This window comes from Macrobrachium nipponense, chromosome 1 (assembly GCF_015104395.2).
Source record: "Macrobrachium nipponense isolate FS-2020 chromosome 1, ASM1510439v2, whole genome shotgun sequence".
Classification (NCBI taxonomy): Eukaryota; Metazoa; Arthropoda; class Malacostraca; order Decapoda; family Palaemonidae; genus Macrobrachium; species Macrobrachium nipponense.
Genome location: NC_087200.1, coordinates 114,161,445 through 114,171,444, shown reverse-complemented (window position 1 = coordinate 114,171,444; position 10,000 = coordinate 114,161,445).

The following is a 10,000-nucleotide window of genomic DNA, read 5'->3' as shown; positions in this document are numbered from 1 at the left end:
CAGGGAATGTTTGACACCTTCCTCCATGTGTGGGTAGCTTCAAGGAATCTAGCGTGTTAAATAAAGCGAATCAAATACAAAATTGAAAAAAAAGAAAAAAAAAAATGCGCTGGAGTTTGTGCGGTGCAATCACCGAAAGTTGATCTAACTTTCGGTGTTTTCCGTGCAATGCTGTATGAGCCGCGGGCCATGAAACTTTAACCACGGCCCGGTGGTGACCTGTCCTCTATTGTTGGCAGACACACGATTCTGGCTAACTTTAATCATATATAAAATAAAAACTGTATACTGCACCTAGAGGGTTGCAATTTGGTATGCTGCACTCTAGCCTCAGTAGTTTTTTAAGATGTGACGGGGGAGAGAAAAAGTGGGGACGGACAGACAAAGTAGTCTCAATAGTTTCCTTTTACAGAACTCTATACACGTTATCGTTATTTGATCGATGTAATGCTAATATAGCTGTTATTTGTTAATGAACTCATGGCAAATGTTAGTGATGTATAACAAGTAAATACTACTGTCGATTCTAAAAACATACTGGGAAAGTATCAATTTCTGGCTTTTATTATATTAAAAAATATAATCTAGTTTTCTGAATGAGGAATTTCAAGTTATAGTCTAGTCTAATCGTGAATTTGTGGCATCCAAGTGCATAAGTTTCATTCGAAATCCCATGAGCGAGAATATATTTTTCAATGAAGCTTTTCGTTCTTTGCAATTATCGAGGAATTTTTGTTGTCGTGTCTGAGTACAGAAGTTTACTCTCAATCTACTAATGTAATATTATATATAGGTATTGGGTACATATGAGATCAACATATTTTGTTATTCCATCAATGCGAAGTTTAAGTTAACCTGCCAGTTAATGAAAGTTTATGTATATCCAAAAAGCTTCGGTCAAGCACTATGTTCAGCAGCCAGATCCACTGGTTTACAAAAAAAAAAAAAAAAAAAAAAAAAAAAAAAAAAACAAAAAAAAAAAAAAAAAAAAAAAAATTTTGGTCTGAGGCAAGAATGGGGATAGGTATTTTTTGCTAATTTGGGTGTGCTGAATTCAAATTTATAAATAGTTTTGCTCTATCACCTCTAGTTTTCTGGCTTTTCAATAGTCTCATTTTAGTATAAACAGAGAATATATGTGCACATTTCAAGAGTTGCAGCAGCTTATAAGAGATAAAACAGGATAGATAACTAGAGGTGATGAGTAAAAACGGATTTCAAATTTGAATTCAGCACCCCCAAATTAGGTAAAAAAGGGTATTTTTGTGCTTGCCTCAATTTCTTTGTAAATCAGTGAATTACTTACCTTACCTTACCTTACAGACCTTACATCTTGTTCGGGTTGCCCCAGGTCCCTCAGTGTGAGGCACCTCTAATGTCTACCAGAGAGTTGCTAGTACATCTTCCGGTATATTTTGCATCTTCCAATCTTGGATGGTCTGGGATGCAGTTTAGATATTTGTCGAGCTTATTCTTAAACACATCTACGCTCACTCCTGATATATTCCTCAGATGAGCTGGCAACGCATTGAATAGACGCTGCATTATCGATGCTGGTGCGTAGTGGATTAATGTCCTGTGTGCTTTCCTTATTTTTTTTTCCTGGTATAGTTTTGGGCACTATAATCTACCTCTGCTTGCTCTTTCTGATATTTTTAGTTCCATGATATTTTCTGCTATTCCTTCTAATCTGTTTCCATGCCTGAATTATCATGTAGCGTTCTCTTCTCCTTTCTAGACTATATAATTTTAAGAATTGTAGTCTTTCCCAGTAGTCTAGGTCCTTAACTTCTTCTATTCTAGCTGTAAAGGACCTTTGTACACTCTCTATTTGTGCAATATCCTTTTGATAGTGTGGGTACCATATCATATTGCAATATTCAAGTGGACTACGAACATATGTTTTATAAAGCATAATCATGTGTTCAGCTTTTCTTGTTTTGAAGTGCCGTAACAACATTCCCATTTTTGCTTTACATTTTGCCAACAGAGTTGCTATTTGATCATTGCATAACATGTTCCTATTCATCATCACACCAAGGTCTTTAACTGCTTCCTTATTTGTGATGGTCTCATTATAGGTCCCCTTATATGCATATAGCTTTCTTTCTCTGTCTCCATAATTTATTGATTCAAATTTATCAGAGTTAAATACCATCCTATTTACCTCTGCCCAATCATATACTTTGTTAAGGTCTCTTTGTAGAGCGTTCCTATCTTCATCACAAGTAATTTCTCTACTTATTCTTGTGTCATCTGCGAACTACTCACTACCGAATCCTTCACATTATTGTCTATGTCTTCAATCATAATAACAAACAGTATTGCAGCTAACACCGTACCTTGCGGCACACCGGATATTACCTTGACTTCATCCGATTTCTCGTCGTTTGCAATAACTATCTGTTTTCTGTTGTGTAAAAATTCTTTTAACCATCTTCCTACTTTATCCCACGATATTGTGTTTCTAATTTTCTTCGCTAATATATTATGGTCTACTTTATCAAAAGCTTTTGCAAAGTCTAAATAAACCACATCTGTTTCATTTCCGCTTTTTCATATTTTTGAATATGTTCTCACGGTGGACTAACAGTTGGGTTTGTGTACTTTTTCCGGGTACGAAACCATGTTCGTCCTTTATTAAACAAATTATTTTTTATTAAATGTTTCATAATATTTTTCTTCATTACCCTTTCATACACTTTCATAATATGTGATGTTAGACTCACAGGCCTATAATTACTTGCCTCTAGTCTTGATCCACTTTTGAAAGTAGGGGTAATATATGCTAATTGGTGCTCATCATAAATCTTGCCTGTATCTACACTTTGTCTTAATAATATTGCAAGTGGCTTTGCGATAGAATGAACTACTTTCTTTAACAAAATAGCAGGAATTCCATCAGGCCCTGCAGCAGCTCCATTTTAATTTCATTAATAGCCTGCACAATATCAGCTTCATTAATATCTATGTCAGCTAAATATTCACTATTTTCATCCCTTACTTCTATATCATTATCTTCATTATCTATTCTAGGGGTGAATTCTCTCTTATATCGTTCTGCCAGTATGTTGCAAATTCCTTTTTTTCATTCGTTAATCTCCCTTCAATTCTCAGAGGGCCTATTCTATTCTTCTTTTATTCATCTTCTTCGCATATGAGTATAATAGCTTGGGGTTTGCTTGATATTTTATAGGGTTTTTTTTTTCTTCCAAGTCCCGTTTTTCATTTTCTTTTGATTGTATAATCTTTTGTTCTGCATTTTCTATCTTACTTTTTAGTTCTATAACTTTCCATGCATTTTTTTCTTTTGCAAGACCTTTTTTCCACTTTCTGATTTTCTGGAACAAGATCCTTCTGTCTCTTGGTATGCATGAATGATGTTTACTTTTCTTCTTCGGTATATATTTTTCCCACTATTTTCTCCCAATATTTTATATAATATCTCCGTATTTACCCTTATGTCATCACTTACGAAAATGTTATCCCAATCTTTGTTTAATTCTTCATTTAATTTCTGACCATTTTATATTTTTTTTTACTGTAGAAGTTGTATTTTCCATATCCTTCCCACTTTTTCATTTCTTGCTTATCTCTATTTTCACTTGCTTTGGAAATGAACTGTTAATTCTATGACATTATGGTCTGAAATATTCGCATTATAAATAAAACTATTATTTCTTTAACATAATTCATCTCGTTCACAAATACTCGGCACCATTTCAGCGAATTTATGGCAAGATGAACCTTCACACAGATGGCTGCTATTCAGAAAGGAAGTAAGAATTAGAACATTAACATAAGAAAACGTATTATAATGACAAGCAAGTTTTATAAACTATCAAGCTCTTCACTGGGATAAATGAGCAGGATGTAGCTAAGTAGGAAGAAAATAAATGATTAAAAAAGAAAACACTGCCCAGTTTGAAATCAGCTTTCAATATGATACTAACTGAAGGTCACTTTATTCATCGGATAGTCTGATATCCCGCGTACACGGTAACAAGGTGGAAAAAATGTAATGAAGGCCCAAGCTCACTTGTTGCATGCTGGCTAAGGAAAAAAGTGGCGGGGGGCGGGGCGGGGGGGTCGGTTTGTGAATAAAGAAAGAAGAATCTCCTCACTGTTTTTAAGCGTACCCTAGTGTTGGAAGATTATGTTTTAGTGATTGTTTAAACGTCTGAAGGGGTTCAGTTTTCCTTTCCTCGGCGGAAAATATTTCTAAGTAAAATGTAACTCTTATTAATCAATCCATTTTGTTAATACGGTTTTTAAAAAATATTTTTATATAGCTCAAGCAGTTTGATTTTCATAGTGCTCTTCAATATAATCAGAATTTTTGGGATAAAATCTCTCTCTCTCTCTCTCTCTCTCTCTCTCTCTCTCTCTCTCTCTCTCTCTCTCTCTCTCTCAACCTTCAATCCATAAAGTTCCTCAAAATTTTTTTTAATTACAACTAGGATTATTTTCTTAAAAGCCTAAGATAATGAAAATGGATGAGTGAATTTCCGATCTTTTTTGGTCAGTCATTAACAAAGCATCAATATAAGGTCCTCTATCGTAGCATATGTGAACTCAAATAGCCATTTTGTTTCCCTTTAGAAATACCAGTTACAGTCTCTTTGCTTATGCAACACATGTGGGTATAAAATATTTGTGTGTTGCGTGAATACCTCACTGAGAAGGAAATCCTAATTGTCGTTGTAGGGTTTTTTGAGTAAGTTACTTTTTTTACATGAATTAGCCTTGCAGATAACGCATTCAACATCGTAGTGCGTAGATGATAAGATTTTCATAGAAATATGTTTATTTACAATTCATACAAAGGAATTGATTCTGCTTATGTAACTAACCATTATGATAAACAAGATAGTTTGGGTATCAAAACAAATACTTTCTTGATGTTCAACTGACGAGATGTAACAAGGACTCGACGAGACATCCGCCAATTACCCGAGTTACTGATTTCTCAGAGATTTGCTTTACAACCACGAATTTTTTTCCGGAAAATTCTCTCAATTTGCTTCTCTTTCCGCGTCTCACCACAACCACGAAATCGCTTAACAGCGCAGTTTCTAGGATATGTGATGTATCATCTAGAGTCTTCTTTTTTTATTTATGGAATTTGAGTGATCGTATTTGCTTTTAACTACTATGGGAAGAAATTCAAGAATTTTGGCTTCGAACCTAGGAAACAATTTGTTTATATACTAGGGGTTTGTAAAAGACCTATGAGCCTGGTTATAAAATCTTGGCACCTAGGTGCCTACCCAACTGTTGTAGAACTTAAAGAATCTCTCTAGGTCTTTAGAATCGAAATGACACATTACGGTACACATAGAGAGGGAACTGTTATTTTTTCATTTTCTTTCTGCACTTTGTAAAAAACACTGCATCGATCACGTGGGATCTTCTTGTTATATAGATTATGTCTCACTTATCCATTACCTGGCAGCGTTACGGAATAACTAAACTATCATATATTGTGGTTAGCTAGGCTTACTTACTTGTGCTAAAGATTTTAGATGGAAGAGCATATCTCCCAAACCATATAAATTCAACACCTTCTAAATGGTACCACATTAAAGGTATCATCTGCAACGCGTTCTACAAACTCTCTTCTCTGTTTAGGCTGACTTTTTTTTTCCATGTCATTCCTTCAGTAATATGTTTTACTTTCTCTAATTATAATTCTTCCATCACTTCAATACCTGCAAGGCTAAATCATTTTTTTTAAATGCTTACGAATTATATAAATGAATATTCATCATTTTTGCAAAAGAAAGAGCAGACAAAAATTTGTTCTAGGAATAAAAAAAAAAAAAAAAAAAAAAAAAAAAACTGCTCCTAATCTAAACGTAACATAATGTTGACGGTGCATACGAATCACGTAAACATTCATTAAACATCATAAAGAAAATTATGAAATATTATGAAATAAGAATGATCTAGGTCATTGCCAGTACAGTGAGCACGCATAATACGGGAAATGAATTAAAACTTCAGTCGTCTGATTTGCTATGCTTTCCGCATTCCCCTAACTGAAGGGAGAAATATTGGATGAATCCCCTTATCCTGAGGGTAAATTTATCCATGATGACCATTCTGACCTCAAGGTAATTAAACTCCCAAGGGAGTATCATGAAAAATCTAATCTCTGTATTGTGTCCAAGTATTTCCTTTGTAAGATGTGAATCGTGTGCATCTAGTATATGAGTTTTATAAAAACATTGTGTAAACTGCAGTCAGCCTTCATGATAGCGAACTGTAGTATTACCAACGTAAGCTACATTTATGACTCATAGTTCGTAATAGGTATATGCATTTGTAAAAAACACTGCATCGATCACGTGGGATCTTTTTGTTAAATAGATTATGTCTCACTTATCTATTACCTGGCAGTGTTACGGAATACCGTAATTATCTGTCTTGCATGCTGCAAGATTGTAGCATAATCAAATACCACTTTGTCGAATCTCTTTATTTTTTCAATAATTTACCGAATCCATTATCTGCACAACAGAATAACCCTCAAATTACAGTGCGTGAAAATTCGATGGACTGATATTTGGATTCGTTATTCATACAAATGCGTGGGGCTTTTGAGTGACATTCACAAACATACCTATATTAGTTTTCTCAAATATACAGTCGTTCTATATTCATGTAAAGCGACTCTAGCCATCGCGCCGAGGAAAGCCAACGAACCATTTTCATTTCGTTGCGAAATGCAGGCAGGAATTCCATTGTATGTTCGTGCGTTTGATGTAACTACAGGAATATCTCAGCAGAGAGCCTACCTTAGCTGCCCGCGAGAGAAAAAAGGATAGAAAACGGGAGGCAAGGAGAGAACTGCAAATCCCGACTGCAAGGGGAAAGGGAGAACTTGGAGCTAAAGCACAATTTCTTTCAATGAAATAGAGTTTTGATAAATGGTTTAGAATTGAGCTATAAGAATCAAATTCTCCGCCTTATATATTTCTCACCTTACCACAAAGATCCATCTCTGATAATAGCGATAATGACACACTAGGAACAACGGAGTACACCGGTTGTAGGACAAAATGTCGACGGACATAATGTCGGCGGATGTAATGTCGATGGACAAAATGTCGACGGACAAAATGGCGATATTTGTTCAAGTAGACAAATTGTCGACGACGACTTGTATTTAGTTATTTATTCTTCTTACTCTTTCATTCATTCATAATCATATAGGTTGAAATGATAGTTCCGAAATAAGCAAACTTGTCCGTCAATCGCATTTTAATGAATCACAAGATAGCTCAATTGTAGAGCTACAAATTTATTAAAAGTAATATAATCAATCAAAAAGTGTTACGAAAGATATAATGAATACATTTATCTATTCAAAACAACATAATTCTAAAATGTGTTACAAATTATGAGCTACTGCTCTTAAAAACGGGATCCCTTTATCTGGATTAAAGTTTGTGACCAGGTTCTTCAATCTTTCGTTGATTCTCACATATTTTAGATTCTGCCTTCCAATTCCTCTCATACTGCTTAGTTGTGTTAACAACATTTCTGTATTTGCTTGTTTACTTTTTGTTTTAGTTTTTCTAAACCAGTTTTTTCCTAAGGATGCAGATGCTTAATCACCATTCTTCTCTATTGAAAGCAGTTATGCCACCCTTCCTAGTGCATTATTCGTAGTGTGGCAAGTCATCTGCGACACGACTATGAACTGACCATGGCTGGATATCATAGCAGGGATTTACGTCGTCGTCCACGTTGAACTACACCTAACCAGGTCACTTCAAAATACGCCAGAAATTCGTCGAGAGCACATTCTATTTCTTCAGTTAGGGAACCAAGAAGCTCTTAAATGCAAATGCTTGAAACTGCTTGATGATGAATGCATTACTGGTTTCATTATACCAGGATTGTAAACCCAATGACTGTATTTTGCGCCAGACATTGACCGAAATTGAAAAAAACTTCCAAAAACGATAGTATCTGGAAATATCTTCCTTTTACTGTTAATAGCAGCTCTTTCGAAATCAACACTGATAGAGGTTGGGTTTAAATTGCGGTCTCTCAAAAAATGAAAAATGAACTCGTAAGTTTACTCATCCTTTTTTATTGTAAGGCAATACACCATTGGTAGTGTTTTGTTTTCTACACAAGGACATGGATAGAATGCAACTGCTTCCCAACAGGGGGAGAATCAAATGTCCCATCGCAAAGCTACGTTCAATAGGTTTCTAACATTCTTAGATTGTTAGACGTTGAGAAAATGCTTATGTCCTCACTATCGTGCAACAAAAAAGATTCTCCTCTTGTAGTTGTCGTCAAATCTTCATCTTCATTACACTGCGCTGTCGCCTAATTGTTTGGCAAAGTCCTACACACATCTAGTGATATGTTTGCTGTAGTGTTGTGAATTATATTTGAGGGAATATCTTCTGTACCGCTGGCCATGCCTTTTATTTTGTTCTGGAATTTTAGAGCATCACATCTGAGACTATCTGGCTGGTGAGAATGACTTGCAAAAGAAAGTACAGACTCGTTAGTTGTTATTCACTTATCGACAATGTAAGCATAGCCTTCGTAAACAAGTTTCTTGCCGCATTTGTTCGTTTTTGTTATCTCCATTAAGTGATGGGCAGACCGAAAAAACAATTTCATTATACTACAGATCTTGGAGAACTAATGGAATTTGAAAAATCCTTCTTCGTTGCGAATTTGAAAAATCATTCTTCGTTGAGAATGTATTTGTTAGGCATTAAATGGCTTGTAAAATGAAACATGACAACTACCGGTGCTGGAATATGTAAACAAAAACTGAATTATTATTATTATTATTATTGTTATCATTTTTGTCGACATTTTGTCCTACCTGAACAAAGGTTGACATTTTGTCCGTCGATATTTTGTCCATCGACATTATAACCGTCGACATTATGTTCGTCGACATTATGACCGTCGGCATTTTGTCTGCACACCGTATAACCACTCCCCCTCAAACTCAACGCATGCGCAGGAAGGGCGAAAGTATCCTGTAGCATAATCTCTTACCTCAAGGCCAAAAAATAAGGGGGGGGGGGCGACTTTTTATTGGAGTTTACTATTCTAATAAACTGAGATATGAAAGAAGAGGGTGACAAGACTAGAAAAGGGAGGCAGATGCAAGTTTGCGAGACATAAAAGGATCCGTGAATGGAGTGCTTGTGATACAATTGTAGTATGCCAATGTGATACGAATCCGGCAACGCTGGTGAAAGAGCCTGAACGTTTTTGCAAGTGGAAGTTCTTGAAGTTGAGTGTTATCAAGAGTATGGTCATGGGGGCAAATGGAAACAATGGAGATGTAACAATAAAATTCAGGATGAATGACTGAATGACGGAGGTGCGTAAGTGGGTACCTCGAAAGGTTAATTGATGATGGAATGGAATTGAAGATAGCATCTGCATCTAGGCCAATTGCTGAAAGGAAAATTAAAAGCAGAAACGTTTGAAAAGTGTAACAGGAGGAAAATCTCGCAGTTGCACTATGAAACAATTCCTAAGAGAGAGTATAAAGAAATATTTAAGAAAGAATATGAATGGAGGTAAAGTAAAGTGAATGAATGGGGTTACAGCCGTGGGGCGAAGGGACGCTGTATAGAACCTTAAGTAACACCTACAGTGCACCGCATAAGATGCACTGATGGCACTACCCACACTCCCCCTTACGGGGAGTAGAAGTTGGTGAGATTCCAAAAGTTTAAACCGTATTCTCCTTCTTGGGAGTGATACGTCGACTCTGACTGCAACTGAGATCGAAATGAAATCTAGTAAGAAATGACCACAGACTATATAGAAAAGGACCACTTGAAGAAAAAAAAGAACACGAGAGATGTAGGCATAGGACAGATTTGGTCAAGAAATGAAAATACTGAAGTGATAATCGTTCAATCTGCAAAGATTTGGAGGAAGTCGGAGAAACTCTAGTATAGATTTAACTGACGGAGCGGATACGTCGTTATCTCTGTCT